Source organism: Condylura cristata, unplaced genomic scaffold (genome assembly GCF_000260355.1).
Source record: "Condylura cristata isolate star-nosed mole 26May11 unplaced genomic scaffold, ConCri1.0 scaffold00029, whole genome shotgun sequence".
NCBI classification, from domain to species: Eukaryota; Metazoa; Chordata; class Mammalia; order Eulipotyphla; family Talpidae; genus Condylura; species Condylura cristata.
Genome location: NW_004567130.1, coordinates 25,752,015 through 25,779,460, shown reverse-complemented (window position 1 = coordinate 25,779,460; position 27,446 = coordinate 25,752,015). Strand labels below are relative to the sequence as shown.

Here is a 27,446-nt window from a genome sequence, read left to right as displayed (position 1 = left end):
TACCCGCTGCCTGCTTTCCTCATGACAGGTCTTCCAAGAACTGCAGACAGAAATCGATGCATCTGGTCCTCATGGCCACACCCCCACCTTTCCCTCCCGCTGCCAAAGTTCAGCGCCGCTTCCTGTAAAGCTGGGGCAGGCTCAGGGCTGAGCTGCGGGGCAGTTCAAGGTGGAAACAGCCCCTCGGCCCCTGATCAGCTAAAGGCCTGGGCAGAGGGGGCCTGGGCAAGGCCGGGCAAGAACCAGCCTCGTCGCCACCCTCCGGCGGAGCCGGCCAGGCAGGGAGCAGCTACCCCCGCACCACCGTCCACTCTGCCCCTTCCCTGAGCGGACTGCTGGCCCCTAACACCCCTCTCCCCTGGGGCCCCTAGTCTCTGAGCTGCCTGGGCCTTGGTTAGCAGCTCAGGTTCTCGCCCCTCCACAACTTGGTTGCAAGTGACGGTGGGGTCAGGATTCTGCACTTGAACAAATCTTCCAGGTGATTCAAATGAGAAGCCAAGTTTCAAAACAGTTTGTGTGCAAAGACGCAGCTTTTCCAGCAGCCTCTGAGGCTCAGGAGCAGAATTCGGAGGCTTGCCAGCTCGAACAGAGGCTGCCCAGATACAGCTGAATTCAGGTAAACAGTGTTTATCCCCTAATATTGCACAGGGGGATAGTCAGACTAAAAATTATCTGTTGTTTACCTGAAATTCAAATTTAACTAGACATTCTATATTACTGTCTTTTCCTTTTTTGCAAAATCTAGCAGCGCTAACTAAAAAAATTTGCCACCCCCCACCAAGGGCTTACTGACCTAAACCTCAGGTCAGCACCGCTAGAGTATTTATCATCCCTAAAAGGGAGACCAGGGTCCTCCCTGGTGGCCCGGGTGAGGATGCAGCGCTGCAAGCGAGCCACAGACGCTTCGGTGTGAGTTCGAGCCCCGCCCGGAGCTGACCCACAGGGCGCGGCAGGCCTCTCCTGGCCACCCGCTGCTCTCCTCGGCAGTGGACTTCGTCCACCTGCCTGCTCTGCTCCCCGCTCTGACTCTTGCGAATCCTCTCACACACACTCCCACCCCCGCCACACACACACGCCTCTGGCCTGTGCCCCAGCTCTGTATGCATAAATAATCTCTTTTTTTTTTTTAAGGGAGGCCAGAGGAGGCTTACAGACCTGGTCTTGCTCCACAGGCTTCATGTATGGTAGTGGAGGCATGGAATCGCCCAGTGACAAACAGGCCTTTTGCTCCTGTCCCTGCTGGACAGAAGGAGAAACAGGCACAGGCCTTGCTCCTTCACAGAGAGGTGAAGTCAGGCGGTCAAAGCCACACAGCCAGCCAGAGGCAGAGGCAGGTGTGAGTACAGGCGGTCAGCTTCCTGGGTGCAGGACAGGCGGAATCACTGCTTTCTAGTCGAGGACAAATGATAGCAGACTTCAGAGCCTGGCCCACGTGCCGACTGAAGTGGAGGAACAGCATGATTTCATCCATAAGGTGCACACATCAGTCACCCAGGGGCACTAGGAAGGGAACAGCGCCGGAAGTGGCGCTGAGACCTTGAAGGACACCTGGGAGCAGCCAGCTGGAGCTGGGCAGGACCAGCCCCTTCTCACAGACACCCGGGCCTCCATCGGAGGGGAGGCCGCTCCGCGCCGGGAGACACAGGACAGCCCTGGCCGCCTCTTGGTTGTCACGATTTCGGGGTGGTGACTGGCATCCGGGGGTGCTGCTAATACCTTAGGGCGCAGACGGCCCTCGTCCCGCAAGTGCCCGGACGGGCCCCAGAGCACTCGGGCCCACGATGTCCCCACGGCGCTGCTCGCCGGCGTCCCGACCTGGAAGCCACCCAAGTGCCCATCGACAGAAGGCCAGAGCACCCAGGATGAATGCACTGCGGTCACCAGACAGCGGCGGGATCTGAGCAAAGGATGTCGGAGAAAACAGCCGGACACTCGGGCGGCGGGGCAAGCCCCGGTGTGCGGAACAGAGTGGCTCGCTGGGGCGGGAAGGCGGGGCGGTGGCCCCGGGCATCTGGACGCCCCAGACGCCCGCTGCAGTGTGCTCGTTGGCGACAGGAGTCTAGAGAGTCCCGATGCGGGTTTCTTGCAGAAGCTGCGATTGTATTTTGTCCCCTATTGCCCCTCCTGCCGTGGCCACGCTGACCTGTGCGCTTCCGAATGAACGAGGGGGCGGACACTAAGTGTGTTTACTCATTCCTCAAACTCTGCTGCCCCCCGCAAGGTGTCGGGGCGGCGGCAGCGCCCGGGGGAGCACCCCTGCTCTCAAGCAGTTCCCCGCCAGTGGGCGCAGGGACAAGATGTGACCGGACCCCAGATCAGGGCCAGCCAGCCAGCATTCGGTGCTGGCCTGCCCGGCGCGGTGTTTATGTGCATTTTATTTCCCGGGGGCAGGAAGTCTCCCGCTTTTCTGGCACTTCCACTCCCCCCACCCCCCCACCCCCAGCAAACTCCATCCTGCACTCCCAGGGCTGAATCCATCGCGAGTCAGCCACCTGGCGGCCACAGGGATTTGCCGCGCAGGGTCACAGAAACGGAGCAAAGCTGTCAGTCTAAGGAGGGCGGGCGCGTGTGTGCACAGGCCGCCGCTACTTACGGACACATAAAGACCTGGGGCAGAGGACGTGCTGGCCTCAGGCACTTACAGGGTCGGGGACGGCTGCCTGGGTGGGTGCTGACGGGTGAATAGGAGTCGCTGGACAGGCCAGGCGTGGACACGTGGGTGGGGCAGCAAGGAAGGAGTGCGATGCTGCCTGGCGGTGCACGCCTCTGAGGGGCGGTCAGCCCAGCGGCATCTGGACAGGGGGGTGGCAGCGGCAGTTACTGGGCCCCGAGCAGGAAGGCTAAGGAGAGAGGCCACGGAGGCGCCGCTCTGTCTCGCCTTCGCCAAGGCCAGCAGCCCCACTCGACAGATGAGGAAACCGAGGCTCAGAGACGCGGCAGGGTTGGCCGAGAGGAAGGCAGAGCCTGGAGGTGGAGGTGGAGCCTCGCTGCAGGGCGCCATCCCGCGCCCCTCCCCCCCCAGGAGGGCCAGGACGCCCTGCCAGCGCCCCTCCCCTCGCCCCCCCAGGGGTCTTCCTGCAGAGACTGGGCGGGAATCAAAGAAAAGGGGAGAGCACCAGCCAGGACAGGCGGAGCAGCTGAGTGACCTGCTGGGGCACAGGCGGGGTGCCAGCTGCCCGGACCCCCCGGCTTTTAATCTCTTCAGAGAATGAAGGCGGCCCCTGGGCCCCCCAGCCCAGAGTCTGGGCTGAGGCTTTCCCGAGAAAGGCTCACTGTCGGGACGGCTGACTCGCCAGGCCAGGCGCTGACCAGCCCTTCAAAGGCCAGACGCAGCTTCCCTGTCTTCCCATACAGATGTGACTCACCCCCAGGAAGCACTTTCCCCGCGCCTGAGGGAGTTCTTGTGGCTGGAGGAAGCCAACCTCTTTCCTGGGTAAGAAAGAAATCAGAAGGGGGTGGGGGGGAGAGTCACGCCAGCAAAACGAAAGTGCCCTGACGCCAGGGCACGCAAACCGCCTTTTCCCAGGTGGTCGCTTTTGAAATCAAGGATGGGGGCGGCCGTCCGTCAGCAAGCGTGGCGGGCTCAGGCGAGGTGGGCTTTGTCAGTCTGGGACACCCTGGGAAGGCGGACAGAGCCGATTCCCAGTGAGCCAGACCCTCTGGGCTGAGCGTGACCCGGAGGGGGGCAGGTGACACCGCGGGGGGTCTCTGAAGAGCCTGGGAGATTGGGAAGATTGGGGACACCCCCAGCGGGTGATGCTCCACGTGGAGCCTCGTGTCTCTGGGTGGCTCAGTGACAAGACTGTGCCTGGGTCACTGCCCCATCCCGCTCCGAAAGTGCCCAGCACAGAAAGGTGCCCAAAGCCCCACTGGCCACACCGGGCTGCCCAGGGCTGTGTCCTCACATGCCTCCCTCTGCCCCTCGTCCTCCACGTGACGTTCTTCAAACAAGAAAGCACATCCTGCACCTCCTGGCAGGCCACCACCAGGCGGGGGGCACATGTGACGTGTGTCTACAAATGTCACCTTTGTAGGAATTTAGTCATGCCGCACGGAGTGCCAAGTTTCTAGAACCTTCCACACTCCTGTCTCCCACCCAGAGACATGTTTGCGGGGGGGGGGGAGGGGCGGTGTAGGGAAGGGGATTTGGATTTTGGTGGGGGACAATTCACTCAATGGGCTTAACCCCCCCAAACAAAAAGAATGGCTTCCTGTAATCAAAGATAAAGGGGCGGGGAGCAGGTAAGCTCTGGATGCTTCAGTCAGGGCTGCCTCTCCCCACATCTTGGCCCTGCTGCTCCCCAAAGGCTGGCATCACTGTCCCAAGAAACTGCCTGCAACCTTGGCTCCTGCCAGGTGGAGGGGTCCTTCCTCGGGGCATCTCAGTTACCAGCCACTGAGGAAAGACCCCCTTCAGGGCCCCAGCGGAAACATTCATGGCAGGCTCTGATCGGCCAAGCAAGAGCCACGTGACCCCCCATCACTGTAGCCGGGATACTACTCCATGACTGGAAGAGGTTTTCCCAGGGTTTGAGGCTCACAATTTAGAGAAAGTGCCCAGAGGCAGGAAGGCCACTGCAGGAAAGTGGGGAGCGGGGCAGATACCCCAGTTGTGTCTGCTATAGGCAGTGAGAGCAGGCTCTAACCTGCTGGCTGACTTTGACCTTCCTAGACACCAGCCCCCAGCCTGAGGGCGCCATTATCTGTCTCCATTATCCTACAGTCAGATTCATCACAGCAATTTGGGTCACAAACTGGAACATCCTTAAGCATTCACCAGGTACCAGGTGCTCGGCAGGTGCCTCCCAGGAATGATCTCATCAGGCCCTCTGGCAACCCTCTGCCAGCCCATCTTACAGCTGGAGAAGTGGGTACCCAATTTGAATACTGCAGTTCTGGGAGCTGAACCTAACATCTGGGCCTGCGCTCTTAATCTTGACCCAATTCTGACTCCCAGTGAAAAACACTTAAAGGACTTATGTTCCCGGGCCCTCCCTGGTGGCGCAGCGGGTCACAGCACAGCACTGAGAAGCTAAAGCCGCTTCCACATGAGTTCGATCCCCGCCTGCCCCGGAGGTGACCACAGGGCGCGGCAGACCTCTCCTGACCGCCCGCTGCTCCCCTCAGCAGTGTACTTCATCCATCTGCCTGTTCTGCTCCCTACTCTGTCTCTGGTGAAGCCTCTCGCCCTCTGCATTTCTGGCCTGTACCCCAGTTCTGTATGCACAAATAAATCTTAAAAAAAAAAAAAAAAGGAGTTACGTTCCCCTACACATAGGGGACTGACATGCTGGATGAAGGCCAGTTCCCGGGTACAATATATAGATCTGAGTCCCCTTCATCTCTAGCCAGGCCCTGGCACCAGCAGGTAATCAACAAATATCAGCTGAGCTCGATTCGATTGCAGCTCTGAGCAAAGGTAAACTAGAAAGACCCCAGGAGATGTCTGATCTCTGGTCCCTGACCCCACACAAGTGACAAAGGTCTGGTCACCTGAGAAGCAGAGGGCTGCCAGACATTCTACAGAAGAATTCTAAAAGAGACACTCAATTTTTCATCACACTGAATTAAGGGCTTCGGTGTCTAGAAAGATGGAAGCCAAAATGCCCCCAAATCTACAGAGATCCTTTTACATATGTAAGTCAGCTCAGTAAGGAACTAAGAGAAATAGCAAAGGGCCAACAGAAGAACCCCAGTCAGTCTGCTCAGTGGCCACACGTCAATATCCTTGTCAATGAAGGGAGGAGACAGGTGCCCATCAAGAGACCTTAACCCTCAGTGAGAGATGGGCCGGAACAGTTCCAATTACTGACCCAGGAAGAAGAGAAGGTGTCTGCCCAGTCTCGGCCCTACCTCTGCACCGGAAAGCCAAGTGTTCTGTGGGGCCAGTCCTTTTCAGCTGAAGAAGTCGTGTCAGGCATGAGACAGAGCTCAGAGATGTACCCCAGCGGCTATGGAGCAGATCCAGGGGAAACCCAGGTCATGGCTGAGACTCAACCGTGGCAGGTTCCAGGGCGTGGGCCGGGAGCTCTTAACCTGGAGTGCGTGCTAGGTCTGGAGGCTCCAATCGCCCCCCCACTGCCCCCAAATCCTATCTCATCGTGCGTCTGAATGAGCACCCATAGTATTCACCAGATTCTCAGTATCAAAGAGCCCCCGAGACAGCCAGAGTCAAATGCACCTCTCCATTCCACCCCAGAACCCTGTTAATAACTAACAATTTTTGTGTATAATGAATTTTGTAACAGGCACCTTTGAACTCTGCAAGTATATATGCTTGTTCGACTCTCTCCGCCCTATGAGGAAATCCTTTCACTCCTATTTTACAGATGAGAACACTGAGTCCACAGAGCAGCTGAGTCACTTGCCAGGGTCCACACAATCAGCAAATGGCCCGAAGGGGCTGCAGCTCGCTGGCACTCTGAACCCCGCCACGCCACGCAGCCAGCCTTCTGCGGCCCGAGGCACCCGGCCCTCCAGTTCTGAATCCAGACTCGCCACAAGCCCAGGGGGTGGGGCCTTCCCTGTCCCCTCCAGAGCCTCTTCCACATTCACAAGACTCATGGGGGTTCTGTGCCCTCATTTCCAGGCAGCGCTCTTATCCTCACCCCAAGCTCCAGGTCCAGAAGCCAGCCAGACAGCAAAACGGGGCGCGAACCTCTCCGCGGCACACCTCGCCTGGCGACGGCCCAGGCACCAGCTACCTATTTGGCTGGTGCCTTCTTGTCGCCAGCGTAAACACACATTTACCCAATTTTTCAGAATGAGCAATATTTACTCAACAGCCCAGAATGGCTCATATGGAACTATTAAACCCCATTGCTTCAGCCTGCAGCGTGGAGCGTGATAATGAATCAGTATTTTGGAGCGATTACGATGCTAATAAGAATGTGTGAGAATATCACTATGCAGGGGCAGCCGCCAAATCCCCTGGACTCCCTGCCTCCCAAACTCGCATTCGGGAATTCCATCCCTCCAGAAACCAGCCTGAGAGCCTCCAGCCCGCGAGGCTGGCACGCTTGAGTTCCTGGAAAACAAAGCAGACGAGAGGCAGGAGCCCACCGTTTTGCTAGAGGGAGGCCAGTCTCCATCAGGCAGGTGGAGGGCACCCCCTCACCCCCGACACACACAGCCCCTGAGCTGGCAGGCCCAGAGTCTTCAGCACGCATTTCACACACTCAACATGCACAAATATTGGAGAAAAAACACTTGTTCCCTCAGGCTGCATGCCTGGAGCAATGTTGGATTTTGCTGGGGTGTTTTTTCTCCTTTTTTGAAGTCATTCTCTTTTCACAAACCCCTAGGTAAATAGCGGCAGGCAGGAAGCCTGCATTTGGATGTGGGGGGGCCCTTCCCTGCCCCCCTGTCACCTGCCCAAGGAAACTGCCTTAGACCAGTCTCTTTCCCTTGGCCTGCTCTGGCCTGCAGATGTCTGGAGAGGCCGGTGCCCCTTTGGCAAGGGATGGCAGTGGGCACAGCTGAGCCTCTGTTCCAGACAGTCTCCCGCCCCAGGCTATAGGCCCTCAAACCCAACCTCCCTCTCTCCCACCCTCCGCCCCTCCCAACCAGGTTTTCTGTTCAGGATAAAAGACCTCTCCAGGGCCTACAGCCCCTCTAGCCAGTCATCTCTAACCCGCCCCCCACCCCCAGCCACCATCCTTCACGCCTCTCCCAACACCGGCGTCGGCGTCGTTTACTTCCTGAAACCAGAGACGTGTCCTCCAGCCCCAGGACCTTTGCAGGTGCTGCTCCAGCCTCTGCCGGGGCACCACAGCCCCTCTTCACTCGGCTAACTCAGGAGTCTTTCCCTGACCTCCAGACGAAATCCAGTATCACGTATCTTCATTTCAAGCTCGCTTCCTCTGCAACCATTAACAGGGAGTGCAATCTCACATGAGTGTGATGATCTGATGAGTGCCGGTCTCCTGTGGGATTTTTACTTCCAAAGACCATGAAGACCAACAGTACCTGGAGTGCAGAGGGCACCCGTCTCCAGCACACAGCCTGGCACATAGCAGGTGCTGGAGTAAGACCCCCTGAGGACGGTCTGCCTGAACCCCCGGGCCTGGGTCCCTCCCCCCCGCCTGCTTCTACCCGGCCACCTCCTCACGGAGCTCCAGGCCTCTGCAGCAACACGGCCCCACGTCACCTCTTGTGAAATACCAGTTCACATTACAAGCACCAAGTAAATACTTAGGTACAGTAAAAAGCGCTCGGACCCTCAAGTTCAATGGCCCTGTGCCCTCTCCTTGCTTGCCTGAGCGTGTGTGTGCACACACGTGTGCCCGCGTGTACCGCCCACGCCTGCAGGAGCACACGGCACTGGCAGAGAAGCAAGTGCGTGCGGAGGTGGCTGCTACACCCACCCTGTGAGGACTGAGGCAGAACCGCTGGCTGCCAGGTGGAGCAAGGCGCAGAACGGGGGCGGGTTCTGCACCCAGGCGGCGCTCCCTCGGTGCCAGTCTCGGTCAGAGGCCCCAGCCACGTTCCCTCACACCCCGAGAGGCAGGCGGCCAGGACCCCATCACAGCCGAGAAAACAGAGGCACAGACGGGCAAGGTCTGGAGCCTCGCCCGTGGGCAGAGCCGGGCCCAGGTCGCCCTGCCATGGCCGCCAGCTTCTTGGCGTCCTCCGTCCTTCGTCGCCAAGACCGCGGATTTCCCCCAGCTCCACAGTGTTTTAAAAGGGAAAAGGACGGGCTGGGGGAGTGGTCTGCTCGCTTCACGCGGTGCTGGGCTCTAAACACTTGCTCTGAAGTCAGCACAGGGCGGGGAAGAGGCTGAAGCCCAGGCAGGGGCCAGGCCAGGCAGCACGCAGGACCCGCGAAGAGCCGGAGACCGCGGAAGGAGCAGAGTTCCCGGCACCCTCCTCCCCCCTTTTCTCTATTTTCAAAACCCTCCAGAAGCAAGGCGCCGTGGCTTTCATAAGACATAATTAATTTTTTAAATCCCTCCTTTTCTTTTCAGTCCCAGGATTCCCCGATGGTCCTTCCGCAGCCTGGGCCTCCCTCCCTACCCACAACCCAAAGGCTTTTCTCAGCTCCCCCGGATCACCGAACTGGAGCCGTGATGACAACAGCCAGGCAGGAGGAAGCGTGAAGGAAGCGGGGTGCCCGCGTGCAGGGCTCCCAGGGACGCAGGCCCCGGAAAGGAGCCATACACGCGACCCTCCCCCGAGTGTGCAGGTGTGTGCAGGTGTGTGCAGGCTTGCACACCACGGGGCGTGTATGTAGGGTTGAGGGTGCCGTGGGCCCCCGGGCTCTGCAGGGGTACCCAACGCAGAGCCTGGAAAGAGCTTTGTTCCGTTCCCACTTCGCAGAAGCCACTGGCTCCTGCAGAACCTTCTGGAGCTGAGGGCGGGGGCCTGCTCAGGCCACACTGCTTCTCTTGGTGTCTACAAACTAAATTCAACCCCTGCCTCGTGCTTGAGCATTTCAGGGTGAGAGCCCTGGTCCAGGGGCTTTCTGGGTGCAGCACCAGTGGGTGCATCAGCTGGAAATGATTCAGCGTGTGGCATGTGACAAGTCACAAGTCATGAGCCTTAAAGTAAAAACAACAAGGAGGCCCTAATCCACTCGGGAGGCCAGGAGAGCACCCCCCATTAGAGAGGTGAAGAAGAAAAGTTTGTAGAGTTCCAGGTAGGGGGAACAGCCCAGGCAAAGGCCTGTGGGTAGGAAGTGTGAGGAATTTGGGGACTGGTAACCACGTAAGTCTGGGGGAGCTGGGGGTAAAGAGGAGGTGGTGGGGCTGGATGAGGCTGAAAGTGATGACCAGGCCTTGTCAAGCAAGGGGAAAGCACGGACTTCGTCCCAAAGCCACAGGGAGCTACCACATGTTTTAAGGGGAGGAGAGGGCATGGCGACCTGATTTCACTTCTCCGTAAAGATCACTCCAGGCGGAGCTCAGGGCAGGAACTCTAGCTTCACCCTCAGAATCAGCAGGGCATCGTCGTGTGAACGGCCTCAGTCACTGCTACGTCTCGGCCCCGATTTCCGGGGGTGCCTGCCCCACGAAGCCCCAAGAAGAACAGGGACTCCCAGAAGAGTCCCTGGCAAGAAGAACAGGGGCTCCCAGGCCCGGAGCTCCCATCCCACCTGTCTGGCTGGGTCCTGTCCACCTGAGAATGGGGATGAGACTCCACCTGCTCCCTAAAACTGAGAGGCTCCAATGAGCTCACCCACAGGGCTCAGCTCAGGGCCCCCTCCTCCACCGCCAGAGCCTCCCTGAGGCATCGAATGGACGGGAAGACACAGTGACCACAGGGGAGGGGTGTGCGCCCAGCCTTTAACTGTTTTCAAACTCTGAATTCTCTATCTTGAGAGAATGTTCGTGAAACCCGGGTTTCTGGATTTCTGTTGAAAACCTGAGCCACCTGTTCACACCCAGGCGTGCTGGCCCTCGAGCACCCCTAAAGGAGAGGACACCCCCCTACTTCCTGCAGACTGTCAGGGCAGCTAGGGAGGGTGTCAAGGTTGGGAGGTGCCCCGCTCGGGCACAGCAGCCCCCCGGTTGTCCCCAGCCAGGCCTGTGGCTCCCCAGCCACCTTCTCTTTGGATATATCCCTCCCAAGTCTCCCCGCCCCCAGCATCCACAAAGCTCTGCCCTTAAAACAAACAAACAAAAAAACCCAGGTCCACACTGTGGTGGCCAAGGCCGAGTGCCCGGCCCTGGCGCGGGGGCGGCCCGGCCCATCAGAGCACTGGGGCGTAGGCCTCGCATCCAGGAGGGCTGCGCATTTCTCCAGGGACTGGGCGACGCCTGGCACGGGAGAGGAGCCTCCCTGCCCCGTGCCCGCAGCAGGGCGCCCGGGACGGCGGGCCCTGGCGTGGGCAAGCCCCCCTTGCGGAGGGGCAGCGAGCGGGGAGGCCTCCCTCCCACCACCCTCCTCCTCCGAGGCTTGAGAACGGCTCTCTCTCACTTGCTATTTCTCTCCTGTGGGCTCCCTTCCTCCCCAGCCGGGGAGATGGGGCAGAAGTCTCCCAAGATCCCCAATTTAAAATAAAGTCAGATCTTTTCCTCTCCCCTTCCTTCCTCACTACCTCCTAACCACACTTGTGTGAAGCTGATGCTCTACATAACGAAAAGAGAGGCCTCCTTGGAGAGGGTACAATCAGACAATTTTTAAGATCATGGAGCATTAGACCATTCCCAACTGGGTTTACTAATCAAACAGCCAAATCCTTCATAACCAGCCAATCCCTACAGGGCAATTAAATCCTTCCCCTTTAAAACACTTGCCACACTGTCTGGGGACAGAAAGAAAAATTTGCAAAATTCATTTGATAAATTAGCCAGGGAAAAGAAAGGAGTGAATCAAGCTTTGTTCTTTTCATTTTTTTTAATTATGGAATTCACAATGCCTGAATAATGTTTAATAAGAACTATGAAAATTCCTAACAGTATTACAACACAACACAAAAGAATTAACCTGGTTACCGTGAAAAATTGCATATTTAATTAAGAACAGAGAGTTCAAAACTATCCAGAGATTTCAAAAGTGCTGTTGCCTGAGGGGCCAAATTACATGCTTCCAGGGCTGCTAACGGAGTTAGCGCGTTCAGTCATTACCCAGGCGTTCCCATTAAGTGACTCTGGGCAGATGACATCAAATTCATTTCAAAAGCACCAGGAACTGAAGCATTCACTTGGGTAGTTTAAGGGAAAGCAACTATCCTGCTGGTACAAATCAGACCCCTTGTTGATAAAGGCAATAATTAAAGAATAATGTTAATTAGCTCCTTTTATTTGAAGAAAAGTGCGGTAGTTGGAGTGCTTCCAGGCTGCTGGGGGGGGCGGCTCTTTCTGGAGGAAGGGCAGGCTGCTGGTGGGAGTGGGGAGCCGGTGGGGGCCCCTGGGGGGGAGGGGGGAAGGTGGCGGAGGCTGGGACAGAGAAGCCAGGAACGGAAACAGGGGTGCGTGCGGCCGGGGCTGGTCCTCACGCTGGAATCAGCCCGTCACCCCGAGGCCTTCAGGCGGCCTGGGGACTCGAGGAACGACGGTGCGGCCAGGCTCTTGGGCCTGCAGACCCTGGCGGACAGACCCTGGCCCTCCACGACCCCTCCCCTCGCAAAGTCTTCTGCCACAGTCCCTCACAGCTGTCCTGTCACACCTGCTCGCGTCTCCACTGCTGCCGGTCACACCTCCTCCAGCTTGGCCTCTTCCGGTCACACCCAGTCCTGCACACTGTCCCGGCCGCCACCAGTCCCTATCAGTCACCACACAGATCTTGCGTGCCGACCGGCAGCCGTCCGCAGAGGGCTGCAGGTCTGTGGACGCTCCCTTGCACCCCGGACCGTGTTTCCTAACGGCCTCGACCCGCAGATTCGGGGAAGGGGCACCCGCCACCTGACTTCCAGGGCTCCATCCTGAAAAAGCTTTCGCGTCCAGCTGGCTCTCCCCGGTCGCCCTCCCTGGGAAGCCAGCCACCGTGCAGGGAGGGACCCCAAAGCAGCCCTCACAGAGAGGCCACGTGTTGGGGGACCAGCTCAGAGCAGAGGTCCCACCCACAGTCGGCATCAAGCCCTGCACGTGTGAGCTGTCAAGTGGCCCCCAAACTTTTATTCTTTGCAACGGAAGCCCCGAAGGTCACGGAGACGAGACTAGCTGAGTCGGCTGGACTCCGCCGGCGTCCCTGCGTCACGTGCTGAGTCACGCGGAGGCTGTTTTACCCGCTAAGTTCTAGGGTAGCTGTTACGCAGCAGTAAGTGACTGCTGCACCAGGTCACACAGTCACCCGCTGTAAGAGCCGAGTCACCCCACATCTCCCCCACTGGGTCTGACCATCGGAGACACCAGCTTATCCCCAGAAAGCCATCGTGAGCCTCTGCCTGCTGCCTCCTTAGTCAGCTCCAGCAGCTCCCGGCGCCTGCTGGGTGGGGCAGGAAGCCCGCAGCGCCCGGCCTGGCGTGCAGGGGCAGCCAGGAAGCCCCGTAAGATTAAGCCAAAACAGGGGCTTCCGGGCAGCCGAGTGGTCTGTCTGCCCGGGGCCCAGGGCCAGTTCACCGCAGAGCTCGGCTCAGATCCACCCGACTCCCAGTGAAGCCTGATTCTCGTTAGCAAGTGCTTAATTAGGGCAGCTCATCAATACCTCCCGGAGAAACAAATGTTGCTCTGGCCAAGTCCACTATCCTGTGGCCAGCGGGGCCAGCTGCCACCCACCGAGGGGCATCTCAGCAGGGCGCAGGTTAGCCCCTCTGAGCGTGCGTCGCAGGCACACCGCGTGGCGCAGGAGCGGGCTTGGGTCTCTCCTCCCCCTTCAGGGAAGGCAGAAGGCCTCACTCACCCCGACATGCTGAGATGCGCTGCTCTACTCAGAGAATAATTTTTTTCTGGAGACGAATTTCACAAAGTAGGCCACGGGCCCTGGGACCAACGCCCTTCCTCACGGAGGCCGAAGACGCCCTCCTAGGACGGCATGAGCCCAGAGCGGTCCCCAGGCCCTGGCCCAAGGGCCCAGCGACCCGGGGTGGGAAGGGCTCCTGCCAGACTGTCTTCCATGGTCACCAGCTCGGCCTGGGCCCTGATGCGACAGCTGCTTGTCACTGCTCTCTCCTGCCCAGGACCCCACTCCCAGCATCCCTCGAGAGCCAACCACCACCTTTCTGCCCTCTGCAGGCACGCAGTCTCTGCAGTGGGTGTCCACAGAAATTGCAAGAGAACCCACGGATGCCGGCTCTGGGGTCAAACTGCCTGGCGTGGCTGAGTGACCTCAGGCAGGTGCCTCAGCCTCTCTGTGCTTCCACTTCCCCTCTGCGCCACGGGGCACGGGGAGCGTCTACAGTTGTCATGGGAGAGAAGCCACTGAAATGCTGGCATCTAGGAAGCACCTGGAGACGCCTGGCCCACAGCCCACCATGACACGCGATATTAAAAATAAGTAAAACAAAAACGGAAAACAACCAACTTCACGGCCCCTCTCACCCCTGGAGGCCAGGCAGCTGTGCCCGTTTTCTGCAATGGCCGCCCCTGGCCAGAGATGGCAGAGATGGCATCCCACAGCGGACACAGTCAGTCCCGCTGGTTCTCAGTGGAGAACGCTCACTCGGGCCTCCGGGGTAGCACAGGGCATCAGTGGGCACCTGTGCCCAATGGGGGGCAGGAGGATACAAATGGGGCTCCTACCCCGGACCTGACCCTAGTACTCAAGGCTGACTGGTACCAGCTCTTCCGCTGAAGAGAAGCCACATGTGAGCTTCTCAAACGTGACCTCCAGACAGGGAACCAGCTTTCAGCATTCACCACGTGCACACCAGTCGCTGCCGCTGCGGCGTAGTGAGCTCATCGGCGAATGGGGGAGCCGACGAGGCACCGGGGTCGTCTGCAGCCCGGACATAGCCCAGACCAAGCGGGTGACAGAGGTGGATGCCCAGCTCAGCGCCAGGGAGGGAGCGCTGGAGCGAGCCAGCGCCCTGGGACGGTGCTCCCGGCAGGGGAACAGCAAATGCAAGCCCTGGGAAGTGGGGACTGGGGCTGTCTGCGGGGGGCGCAGAGGCAGGGTGGAGCGCCACGCAGAGAGCTGAGGCTGGAGGCTCTGGGAGCCAGTGGTCGTCCTGGGAGCCAGGACGCCCTGGGAAAATTCCATCTCTACTGGGAAATGCTGGTGTCCACAGGGAGTTCCCCGGCTCTGGCCACCTGTGGGCCAGCGTGCTGCTCTCACTGGGGCAGGGGTGCAGCTTGGGATGGCCCCTGAAGCACCTTCCAAAGGGAAAGGGCCCCACTGTGGGAAGAAAATTCCCTCGTCATTTGCCTCCACAGTGTGGCCTGAAATTACCCCTCCCACTGCTGACTAAGAGGCAATGACGCCTGCGGGGGGCGGGGGGGACACCCCTGGAGCACCCAGTACGTGCTCTCCATGTGGGTTCTCTCACTTCCACACTCCAACCCAATGGGGAGACTACAATTGCTACCCCACTTCACAGATGAGGAGAGAGAGGAAGAGTCCCCAGTTACAAGACACAGCAGTGAGGGAGCGCAGTATGGGGAGCTTCACCCCCCCTGCACAGAGCAGGGGTTCCCCCTCTACGGGGGTCAAACTGACTGAGATGCACGGGGCAGTGCCAATTCTGAGGAGGCAGCGACTGACAGACGGCCCCACCCAGTCACCTCCACCGCAACAAGATCAATACTTGGGGGGCCACGCTTAGCTTTAGGGTAATCATTAAAGGCTACACCAAAATAGTCAAAAAGTAATTGCATGGTGAGGAGATGCGGAAAAGAGCCTGGGAGCGGAGAGCACAAATATACACATGTGCACACTAAGCGCACACCCCAAAGTCATGCACCACCCCTGCACACACACACACACGTAGAGGTATTCAAAGACACCCAAATGTGCACAAAGACACACACATGCAGAAACATACTGAGATACACACAAGGACAAAGAAACACGTAAACAGGCAGACACAAACATACCAAGAGATACACACACACAAAAAAGTAGTCACGCAGAAATACAGTCACACCAACAGTCACATCCATCCCTCTTTGCTCATTTGACTGACACTTACGAGCCTACCACGTGCCCCACCCAGGTTCTGGGGACAAGCTCTACGCCTCTGTGGGCCCTCGAGTTCACACAAACAAGCAGGCAGTAATCAGTAATCCACAGGCTACATCTGATACCTGCCATGTAAGTGCTCTAGAGCTGGGGTCCAGCATCTTGGGGTGTTGCATCCAGGAAACTGCCCCAAGGAGGGGATATTGAGCAAGCTACCAAGGTCGAGAAAGAATGGCCAGGGAGACATGTGGGAAGAGTGTCCCCAAGCAGGGGGAACAGAAATGGCGCACAGGAAAATGAAGGAAGACATGGAACGCGGAGACAGGGGAATGTGGCTCGGGACTGAGGTCAAGAGCAGAGGACTATGAATCTGAGGCTGGTCTTGATGGGTTAAGAATTTTATAGGGAAATCCTAGAGCAACTACTAAAAACACAAATTTCAAAAAACAAGTAAAAACTTATGAAATTAAAGTGCTATCTTTGAAAATATTCAATGCAAAAGAAAGTATTGAAGGTGAAAATAGAGAAATGAGACATGGAAACAAAAACCAAGATGGCAGGCATAAATCCAGTCTCTACCCAGTAATATTAAATGTAAGTGGAGTAAACAATCTGGTCAAAGGCAGAGATTTTCAGATTGGGTTAAAAAAGATACAGGTGAGTGTCTGGCTCCGGATACTGGCTGCAGGAGACATGCCTTAAATGCACAGATTAAAAGTGAAGCAATGGAAAAAATATTGTGCCAACAGCAGCCCTAAGTGGGGGTGTCTATACAAGTACCACAGACTTTAAAACAAGTTTCTAGAGGTAAGAAGAAATTCTTGTAGGATCAGCGCATCTATCTATCAGGGAAACACAACAATTAAAGACATATATGAGTCAGATAACAACACCAAAACACAAGAAACAAAGGTGAGAACTGAAAGGAGAAAGAGCTAATTAACATGACAGACTGCGGGCCTCCCAAAGGCTAGGGGTTGAGTGAGGCGCAGCTCCTCAGGCTGTCCCCGGGATTGGCCCACATGGCTGGGGGGGGGGGCTCTCCAGCTCTCCAGTCCCCGCACTTCTGCTCCCCTCAGCAGTGTACTTAGCCGATTCTCCTAGTCTGCTCCCCACTCTGTCTCCAGCGAATCCTCTTGCCCCCTGCACCTCTGGCCTGTACCCCAGTTCTTCTAGGCAGAAATACATAAATCTTTTAAGTAAAAGAGAGACTTCAGTATCTTTTCATCTTTCAATAGTGGATAGAACAACTAGACAGCAACTCAACAAGTAAATGAAAGACTGCAATATTAACACCAGGATTACGGGCAGAATAAGAAGTGGGCCCACCTGATAGGCACAAGCATCGAGCCTCCTCCCCAACGCTTTGCCAGCCTCACAGGCCCCTTGTGGCCTCCACAGCTGTGTAGAGCCTTTCAGCATTGTGCTGACTATGCGACACAGAGATTATTTTATAGGGTTAACTCCTCCCCCCTCAGTCCACAGAAGCTGCTCCCTCTGGCTGTACATCTGATATTGGCCAATAGATGCTAGGTGGAGGCATGTGTCATGGAAGGAGGGATTTTGCTGTGGATGGGTAGTGGATGAGTAAATGAGAAGGCTGATGGGTGGGCAAGTGGGTGAATGGATAGATGAGTTGGTAGGTGGAGGAATGGATAATTAGATATACAGATGGATGGATGACAGCTGTTGAAAGGATGGGCAGATAGAAGATTGATGCGTACATGCATGGATGGCTGAAGGATGGGTGGACGGACGGATGGATGGATGGAGGATGGATAGATGATGATAGATACATGCTTAGATGGACGGATGATGGATGGATGGAGTTAGCATGAATGGGAAAGTAGACAGCTGAGTAGACGGTTAGAGATGAATGAGGAAGCAACTTATGAAAGAATGTTGGATCATGATAGACAAGTGATCACCAGCTCTTGGTTAGACTTTCAGAGCATCGGTAAAGGGTGAGAAAAATCCTCTATATTCTGTATTCTAGCTCACACCCCCTGTATTCTCCAGGATAGACATGTAACCAACCCTTCTTCCCTCCAACAGCATCCCGGTCTGGGGCCCTGGACAGAGCTCCCCAATGTGGTCTGGGTTCTGATATCCGCACCATCTTGGTCACCGTGATTGTTCACAATTCTTTCTAATGAGAACACCGGGCAACATGCCAGGAAGCAGGCCCGCAAGGCCAGTGCCGAGAGCCCTGCTCACCCCGAGCACCTGCTCCATCTCTTAGGGGCGCGGGGGACACTTGTGGCCTTCAAAACACACATCAGTTGACCACGAGCAGTTTCAGCAGCCACCCCTCCTAGGGAAACAGAGCTACCACCTTGCTGGGGGGACATCAGGATGTCACCGTGGCAACCTCCCCCTGGCCCCCTTCACTGAATGGTGCCAGTCCCCAAAATGTGTGTGTCCGGAGCCTTCCCACCACCAAGACATCAACTTACAGCGCAGCTCCGTTTCCCGATTTTCCGCACACCCCCGCCTTCCTGCAATGTTCCTGGTTCCAGTTCAGCAGGATCCAAACATACATAGCTCCTGTCTTTTGCTGCACCAAGCCCTCAAGACCCACCTGCTTCCCTAAAAACATGCCAAATGAATCCAAGCCTGTACTGTGGGCTGCAAGGGCTGACCACCACCTGCTCTGGCCTCTTCCCTGCCCTTTGCTCCTTGCCCACCCTAGCACAATGGCCTTCCTTCAGCTCCTCCCCAGATGGGCCAAGACGCTCCCACCCCAGGGCCTTTGCCCAGGCTGTTCTGTAGCGATCAAGTCTCTTTCCATGCGCTTTAACTGGCTCCTCATCAGTCAGCTCTCAGCTACATGTCACCTACTCAAAGTGGCCTCCTCTGCCGGCGCTCCTTCGCCCTAATTCAAGCATCGAGGCATTTCTTTCCTCCATTCCATTTCTGGTATGCAGCCCCTGGCACTGGCCCCCAGCACCAGCTCAGTGAATATGTTCTCTCTCCTGAATACGTGTCAGGTGCGGAGCAAAGACTGACCAAACTAGGCTCTAGTCCTGTGTGACCCTGGACAAGTGACCGGCCCTCCACTCCATCCGACCCCTCAGATGAGTTTCCTCATCTGCAAAATGGAGCAACACCAGGATACAGTCTAACATGGTGGTTCCCGTGGGGATGAAACGGAGAGAGGGAGAAGCCAGGAGAACAGAAATTGAAGGCGACATCCCGGCCCGGGGCCATTCCAGATCCAACCTCAGCCCCAGGCTTCCAGTAACCACAGCCCCAAGGACAAGTTCCACAATGAAAGCACCACACTGAGGGATCCAAGTAAGAAATGCAGGGTGGGGCTGAGAGCCACAGGAAGGGGGGTCTGGACTTCACTGTGGGGGAAAAAAAACCTAAGAAACTTTTTTAATAAAGCCTACAAGTCTATCCCCTTCCTTCTTTATCAACGACACGATTTATTGACCGGGGAGGCCATATTGACTAAATAAATCTTGATAATGACCCAGGCAGCAATCAATACCTGCTTATTATCAGCCCAGGCCGAGAATTCCATCTTGCGGGAGGCAGGCCGGGCGGCGGAGAGCACCGGGCGGCTGGGCCCGGCGGGCGGGATGGACGGCCAGTGGGCTCGGGTTCTAGGCCGCGGAATCTCTCTCGCGTTATTAACCCCCCCCCACCCCCAGGGTGAATCCAGGGGCCTGGATTCATTTCTATGAGCCAATAGTGGTGGGGTGCCTTATGGGTAAAAATAAATAAATTACGGGGGAAACAGAAGCTATAGAGGAGGCCATTCTAGGGAAGGGGGAGGGGAGGGCGTCAATCTTGGGAAAGGCCCGTCTGGCCGGGGTGGGTCAAGAACAGGGTCCACGGTGGCCGACCTGGGACCTGCGTTCGAGTCCAGGCGCTACTGTTTGCTGGCAAAATGGCCTTGGCATCAGCCTTCCGGGCCCCGGGCTGCTCAGCTGCACAGTGGGGACAGCAGTGGTTTCCTCCTCTCGGGTTATTGTGAAAGTTAAACACGATAATATTTGCTAAGAGCTCTGAGCATTGTCGGCAATGGCAATGAAGGTTCAACAGCTGTTTGTTAGAGGACCATCAGGCCTGCGGGCGGGCCCTTCCTATAGACAGCTCCTCTGTCCCTCCGACGCCTGCAGAGGCCAGCCAAGTGGCATTTGGAGAGGCCGGCCGACCTCTGGCCAGTGCTTCTGTGCAAGGAGCCAGTCTGCCTGCCGCGGGCTCTGGCTGGGCCACGGGCCTTGAGCCCTGGCGAAGGCAGCTGTTTAGATTCCTGAGCTTGTGGGGTGCTGTGGAGGTGCCTGGCAGGCATCCAGGCTTCTCGCCAGTGATATCTGAGCAGCCAAGGCTGCAAACAAATCGCCAGGCTCCCGAGGTCTGGGCCCTTCTGTGAACCTTGGAGGTGAACGGCGCAGGACGACGGGGCGGCAGAAACAGGACAGGTAAGGCTGGCCCTCTTGCTCCGTGCGGTGGCCCTGCTCCGGGCCCTGGCCTCACCTCTGGGCCCCACCCCGTGTCTGCACGGGGCAGAGGCTGTGCGTGATCCCCACTTTACAGATGAGGTGCTGAGGCTTAGAAAGGTCTGGTGTTGCCCAAGGCTACCAGTCACACGGAAATGCAACAGGACCTCAACAGGAAACGCCCCACCAACAATAATATGTTAAGACGGCCAGTAAGTCCCCATCCAGGAGAGGTTTTCGGGGTGCCCATCCCTAGGCTGTGCCTACACTGGGCTGTCGCTCTTCTCACACCCTTGATGAAAAGTCCTTCCTCCAAACGATCACAAATCAGAAGCCCAGAGAGGGCAGGGGTTTGGGGTGTTGCCCACCACAGGCTCCCCGCACCCCGCGACAGGGGACGCCCGGCAGGTGCTGGGTGCAGGCACCGAGTGGAGGTAGGACCTGAGTCCACATTCAAGGAAGCTCAGTCTAAGACAGAATCCCCGAGGCCGGGCAGGGACCCTCCGTACAGAAGGAGAGGGAGCATTTACATCCTGGCCCCTGCATGGCCAAAGGGCGTCAAGAGGAAGGCTGAGGAGAGGTCCCTCCACGCTGGACTCACAGCCAGAGAACCTTGGTCCCTTTCTGATGCCCGCCGGGCTGGCCAGGGGAGCCCATGACCCAGCACCAGGGGACTGATGTCATCTGGGTCCAAAAGCATGAACTGGCTGTGTCCCCCAAGACTGCGGGGACCTGTTTTAAGCAGGCTGAGGCCACCAAACCATCGCTCAGGGTCCACAGGCCGGCGGCAATTAATTAATGGATTTATTAATTAGGAAGGGAGCCACCTCCCAGGCTGGAATTGGGGTCACCAGTTTCCAAAGCGAGACTGACTGAGCTAAAGATAAACACCCATCCGCTGCCGGCCTGAGGCTCAGGCCCAATTCTCAGGTGTGGAGCCAAGTAACTGAACAGCCAGGAAAGGGTGAAGCAGCCGGGTTTGGGAAGAGCTGGGTGCCCCAGGGCTGTCCCCCAGGGTGGCGTCCAGGCAGCTGCCGCCCTCTCCTCTCCGGTGGCATTCATCTGCTCCATCATTCAAATATCCAGGCGCTATGATGCCCCTGCCCTCCGGCGCAGATGGTAAACAAATCAATACACGCCATCTCAGGGTAAAGCTGGGTAAGGGGCAAGGGGGGACATGAAGCCGAGGGCTGCGTGACAGAGAAAGACAGGCTGTTCCAAGTAGCTGGAATGACTGCAAAGGCCCTGAGGTTGGCACATGCTTGGCATATGTGAGGCTGGCATGGTTTGAAGAGCGCAAACCCTGCAAGAGATAATGGGGCAGGGCTGGTAAAGGGGAGGCCTCATCCCGCAGGGCCCATGGGTCAAGTGTAAGCGGCCACAGGAACCAGCTGAGCGAGCGCTTCCCGGCTGCTCTAAGATACAGCAGCGAAGCCACCGCCGGCCGAGTGCCAGAGGCAGAGCCGGGCCTGAACCTGTAGGAGAGCGTGCACCTTCGTCAAGCGGACACCGAGGTGGGGTCTATCAGCGGGGTTGGCGGGTCAGTGCCTTTGCCTAGGAAGGGAGCCAGAGCGCGGAAGGGAGCAGGACGCGGGCAGCTGGGGGCGCATCCAGGGTCGGCAGAGGCGTGCCAAGCGCAGCTCTGCCCCAGCTCATTCCTGCGGGGGGCCTGGGGCCACCCCCCCCTCCCCCGCGCGCCCGGTGGCCAGAGGCTGCGGGGACACCAGCGAGAGGCGCCACTACTGTATCTGCTCTGCAGATGAGGAAGCCCCGTCTCAGGGAGGGCAAACAGCTCACCCAAGGACACGCAGGCAGGCGGGACAGAGCAGGGTGGGGCACAGAATCCCCGCTGCCCCGGCAGGGTCACGAGATACACACGGGAGACAGGGAAAGGCATTCTGCAACACATCAAGAATTGGGCTGAACATCTTGTTAAAAATAAAACGCAGTACCCAAGGCTTTCCTAGTGCTTGACAGTTTACAAAGTGCCCGTGGAGGCTGTGTGCTGAGACCACGCATGTGCTAAGCGGCAGCTCATTTCATCCCCCTCCAAGTGACAGACAGCAAGAGTGGACGGGGCTCATTCCAGGCCCACCCAGAAGCAGCCCCCGCCGCCTTCTTTAGTTCCTTGCTTGCACTCTTCCTCCTCCCAGCTCAAGCTCTTAGCACCTCCATTCCCTCTGTGGGCATGCTTTTCCCAACCGTGTCCTTGGGGCTCCAGCTGACGGGTCACTTCCTCCGCGAGGCGGCTGTGAAGTGTCAGACCTGACAGCTGTCTTGCCACACGCCGAGACCGGAGTCCCAGGTGTGACAACCCAGCCCATGCACAACCCAGCCCAAGTACCTCTGCCTTCCCCAGTCTTCAAGTTCAGGGAGAGGTGAGGCTTTGCCTTCCTAGTTCAGCAAGCTAACTCCCCTATAAATTATTATTTACGGTGCTTATTATTATGTATAGGGTTATTAATTATGCTGTTGAGTGGTGAATATGCATTTCCAGAATTAAAGACAATAGCAATTACTATTACTGTCAACATTATATAGCACATCTGGGCGCTGGCACAGATCTCAGCACTCCACGCACACTAACTCATTCCGTCCTTAAGGAGGTGCATGCTGCCACCACCCCCATTTACGCAGGAGGAACAGAGGCTCGGAGAGGTAAAGTAACTTCTCAAGGGGACACAGCTGGTAAGTGGCAGGGCTGGGCCTTGAGCCAGACTGCCTGGGTTCAGAGTCCACACTAAATGCCCCCCCTCAGATCCTGGGGGCCCCGGGGACTCCACAGGCGCCAGAGTAGGGGCCCAGCAGGGTAGGGGCATCTGTCCTCCATCAGGGGGCCGCATGACCCCTGCGGTCTCCCTGTCCGGGGCACCCACGTTTGGCTGGGCGACAGTGACCGAGCGCAGAGGTTCCCGGGGAGCCATTCGCCCCGTCCACGCTGAGCGACGGCGGCGCAGAGAGTCTTAAGCACTGCTAAGCTCTGCGCGTCCCCGGCAGAGACCGGCGCGGCCGAAGAGGCCAAAGGATTGATTTTTTTCTTCCTTTCTTTCTTTTTAATGACAAATGTGTATCCTGGAATTGCTGTTTCATTTAGCTGAACTCAAGTGGGGTGGGGGGGTGAGAGGGATCGGAGGGAAGGAGGGGGGCCAGCCCTGCCTTGGAGGTGACTGGTTCCTGAGCAGCGGCGGCCCAGGCTCCGGGCACCGTCCACTGTCATGGAGCTGATCCCCGCCTCTTTGGAGATCAAGCACTTGACAAAGTGGCCAGAGGCCATGACAGCTGCCTTCCTGGCCACCCACTCCGGACTCCAGCAGTGGCCCAGACCCTCACCCGGGTCCTTCCCACTGGCTGTTCCCTCTGCTGGCCTGCCCTTCCCGGTCCTCCACTCCTCGCCCTGGTGGCCGGCTTGACAGGCCAGGGACACAGGACACAGGGTTCCCAAGGCCGTGCTGGCCAGGTTTAAGATACCAGCCCTTTCGCTGAAGAGTTTTTAAGGACTGCGCTCATCTAGACAGACGCATCGTGGGCCAGACATAGCGTCTGCACCCTCTGTGACCAGAGCTCCCGAAATATACACCATTACATTGAATATTAGTGATATTCAATATTGGAAAGTCCAGGGGGCCAAAAGAGAAAAAAAGAACATGCCCAGAAGTCTACGAAACAGCCCACAAGGCCAGCCAGTCCCAGGAGCGGTTGTTTGTTTGGTTTCCTCAGCCCTCTCTCACTCTGCAAACACCAGCAATGGGAGCAGGAGCCAGCCAGGCACAGTGCTCCCCACCTGCATGCTCACCGGGCAGTGATTTTCAAAAACCAGTAACAGGTGGAACTATTACTAGTTCCCTTTAAAAACGAGGAAGTCAGGCTCAGAGGGGTGGAGGGGCCCCCCAAAGTCACACAGCTAGGCTGTGCCAGGCAGGGCTGCAGGGAGGGGCCTGAGGGAGGCAAAGGAAAAAGTGGAAAGTTCTTGGCCAAACGGAGCGGGCATGGCCCTCCTGGCCAAGGGGCCCTGCACTCGCTGGAACACAACCATGCCCGTTCATTGAATTGCCTCCTTCCATGCTTCAGTGGCAGGGCAACAGAAACCATATGGTCTGCAAGCCTGAAGTATATTATTATCTGATCCTGAACAGAAAATGCGGGACACCCCTGCTGGTAGACCAACGTTTCCCAGAGAGAATCCTCACCGGAGAAGGTGAAGAGGTCAGAACTCCAGGGAGACGTCGTTCTAAGAGAAGTGGAGTCATATTTGCATATTAAAGGAGAAAGGGAGCCCAGAAGCTTCTTTAGTCTTCTTGGGGCTGACTGGTCTTGACATCAGGACTGACACTGAATGAAAACAGGAGAGCGCTGTGAAAAGATCTGAGGGGAAACAGCTCCAGACCAGAGAACTGCAAGTGCAAAGGCCCTGAGGTGGAAATGTGCCCCAAGACGTCCAGGACACAGAGACCACTGTGGCTGGGGGACAACGAGCAGGGGGAGAGGGGGCAGCTGAAGCCAGAGAGGGGGTGGGGCAGCCGCAGCTCTGCCACCCGGGAAAGGTCCTTGGACTCCAACACGCGTATGATAGGAACAAATGCTCCACACCCACATACAGGCCGCTCTCTGAAGGAATCACCCAGGCTTTGAACTCAAGAACTCCACTGCAGACATAATTGCTTATCTTAAAAATCTGCTTGAAAAGGTCAACTGCCACTCCCCCACCCACACATCTGAAGGACCCCAAGGTCACTAGAAGACAATGCCTTTATTTCACAGGCGCACAGAGTATGTCAGCATCCTTCACCTTTGCAACAGCCCAGCACAGACAGCAGATGGACAACACCGGCCTGTGGGATCAATTAAGAAATGGATGACTCGGGGTGTGGGGGGGACTCACCCAGGAATACACAGAGCAGCGTTCCCCAGGCCCTTCCGCTCTGCCAGCTACCTCCGGAGGCTCAGACACCTGCAACAGAAGCCCCTGGCATAAATAAAGAGCACCCCTGGAGAGAAAAATCAAACAGAAGACTGGGCCCTGAATTCCACAGGCAGGAACAAAGGGGCGGCCAGCATCTTGCCCCTTCTTCCCACGCCCCACCTCTGCCAGGCTGGGCCTCAGAAAGAGGTGCCCGGGAAGCCTCAGCGCAGTCAGCCCTTTGCAGAAAGCTGCGTAGAAAACCAGTCTCTGCACAGCCTCGTCCACCACCATCCAGAACCAAATTTAGCACCAGTCAAGGTGCTCACGTTTAAAATCCCATCTGCTGGAAAAAAGGTTACCACCACAGAATGTCAAGTTGGAAGATAGAATCCTTTTTCTAATAGGAGAGCTAAAAAAATAAGACGTTCAAAAAAAAATTTAAAAAGAAAGAAAAAAGGGAAATTCATCACCATCATCAGAAAAGCTGTTCCCTCTGGTCAAAATAGCACTGCTCTCATCGGAACCCGCCGAGCGGCTGATTTTTCTCCTTTCGGCGTGTCCTCGGTTTCTCAGTTTTCTATAGTGAATTCAGGTATTAATAAAAAGAAAACTTCGAGACCTCCAACAGGAAAAGCGGTCAGGGACAGGGCTTTGCTCGTTTTTTCTTCTCGCTCTCAAAGACAGAGCCCATCTTGGGGAAGCAATTTCTGTCGAGTTGAGAAACCAGAATTTTGGGATGCCCAGAAAAGACTGCTGGGTTCTTTAAATAAATTCTCAACACCTGTTTCTAGCTTCTCCTGCAGAAAAGGCCCACAGGGTGTGGGTTCTGAGGAATGGGAGCGGCAGATGGGATGGGGTCACCCAAGGGGACAGGGGTCAGCTGGGGGGGCCTGCCAATGGGCCTCAGTTACTGGGCTGCTGCTGCGGTGGGAAAGCCCTTCCCTCCCTCTCGGCCTCTTCCTCCCGCCTGTCCTCCCGTCCCCTCCCCTCGGGGCTCACACCTGAAGCCAGCCCACCTCCAAGGCCCGGGCCACACCAAGCCCAGGCCACTCTCGCTCCCACCCGGCAGCGATTTTATTATTGCAAAGTTTCCAAAGTTAGGATTCCGCCAACCCGGCTGATAGCTTATTTACTGCTGTCATCTATAGAAAGAGGAATTTTGACACATTGTTAAATGATAGCACATTTAGATAAGTCAAGCTGTCAGAGGCTCTAATGGATGTCTAAACTCTCTGTGGCTGATATGTAAAATTTATGCACTTCAGAATATCATAAGGTTATAATATTTTAATCACATCCACGCTCTTTTCTAAACTTTGAGAAGGGAAAAACATTCCATCAAGCCCAGCTCCCCCCTCCCCCCCAGCACCAAGAAATGGAGACGGCCCGGAAGTTTCTCCAAACTCCCTGGTGAAGCCTGGCCGGCCCGGGGATCTGGCCCTCACTGCTCGGCAGCCCGCTCCCAGCGGAATTTGCCTCTTCTCCCAGCAACCCTGCTCCTCTCCAGGCACACGAATGTGTATGTGGACAAGGCAGCCTCATTTTCCCTGGGCACCCTGAACGCTTGTTAGCTTGATTAATCCTCTTGAGAAAAAATTTTAAAAGACAGCCGAAGAACTGGACCCAGGGCATCGTAAAAAAGTGGCAAAGGAAAGCAGAAAAAGAAAACCATAAAGGTATGAATCCGGTTATGACGATTATACACAGAAAAGCCATAAAAAAATACTGCATTAGTAATGTTCACCATAAAGCAATCTTATAACCAAATGAAATATGCCCGGCATTATCTTTGGGATGGAATTTTATTTCTTCTCATTTCCTGGGCTGCTAGCAGCAAAGAAGAAAGACGACAGGGAGGCGCCGTTTCGGGGGCCTGCAGAGGGGACCCGACCTCCACGCATCTTGCCCAGCAGCCTGCGGAGTCAGGAAGGCTGGGGACCGACTTCCGTCCTAGGAAAACTGCCCGGCGGCTTTCGGAGCCGGAGCCGGAGCCGGAGGGGACAGCAACTGGACTGCTGCTATACCCGAGAACTGGAGACCTGCAGAGGGCTGGCACAAGGTCACCTTTCTCGCCAGGACCAGGGTGGCGGCGGCGGCCTGGCCTGGCCTGGGGACACCAGCTGTCTGCTGCCTTAGCCACGGAACACGCAGCCACCGGGCTGAGGAAGCCGTGGCAGCTCACACCTCCGGGCGGGGGGCGTGGGGGCGCCTCTGCTACCCAGACCTGCGGAGGCCGGCAGAGTCTTCCTTTCTGCCCCCTCCCCTAAGAGAGGAGAGTGGAAAGGCGCAAGAATGAACAGAAGTGAGGCGAGGGCGGCGCCAGCGTGATGCAGAAGAGATGATGGGGCCGAAGTGCTGGGCTCGAGCCCTCCCCACGCACACGCCGTCAGAGGGACCTGGCGGGCGGGGGCAGGCGCAGGCCTGCTGGGCACACTTCGGGGGCGGTGGGGACGGGCAGATAGGGGCCTAGGCCTTGGCAGGAGGCCGGAGAGGCCACATTTATCCCTGAGCTCTCTGCAAGTGCAGAGTCTCTGAAACTCCCGCGGGGACCCCCCATTTAATATCCATGTAAATGAGCTCTCCCCTGCCCAGAGACC

At 57.0% G+C, this 27,446-nt stretch overlaps 1 protein-coding gene across 1 annotated transcript in view; it reads right to left on the bottom strand.

Annotated features, from left to right (window-relative positions):
• Positions 1 to 24,879, bottom strand: part of CUX2 (cut-like homeobox 2) — a 195,402-nt gene extending 170,523 nt beyond the window's left edge. The window contains exon 1 of the mRNA XM_012730883.1: positions 24,829 to 24,879. The gene's annotated coding sequence lies outside the window, so the exon portion shown is untranslated. The remainder of the gene's footprint in view (positions 1 to 24,828) is intronic.
• Positions 24,880 to 27,446: the final 2,567 nt, after the last annotated feature.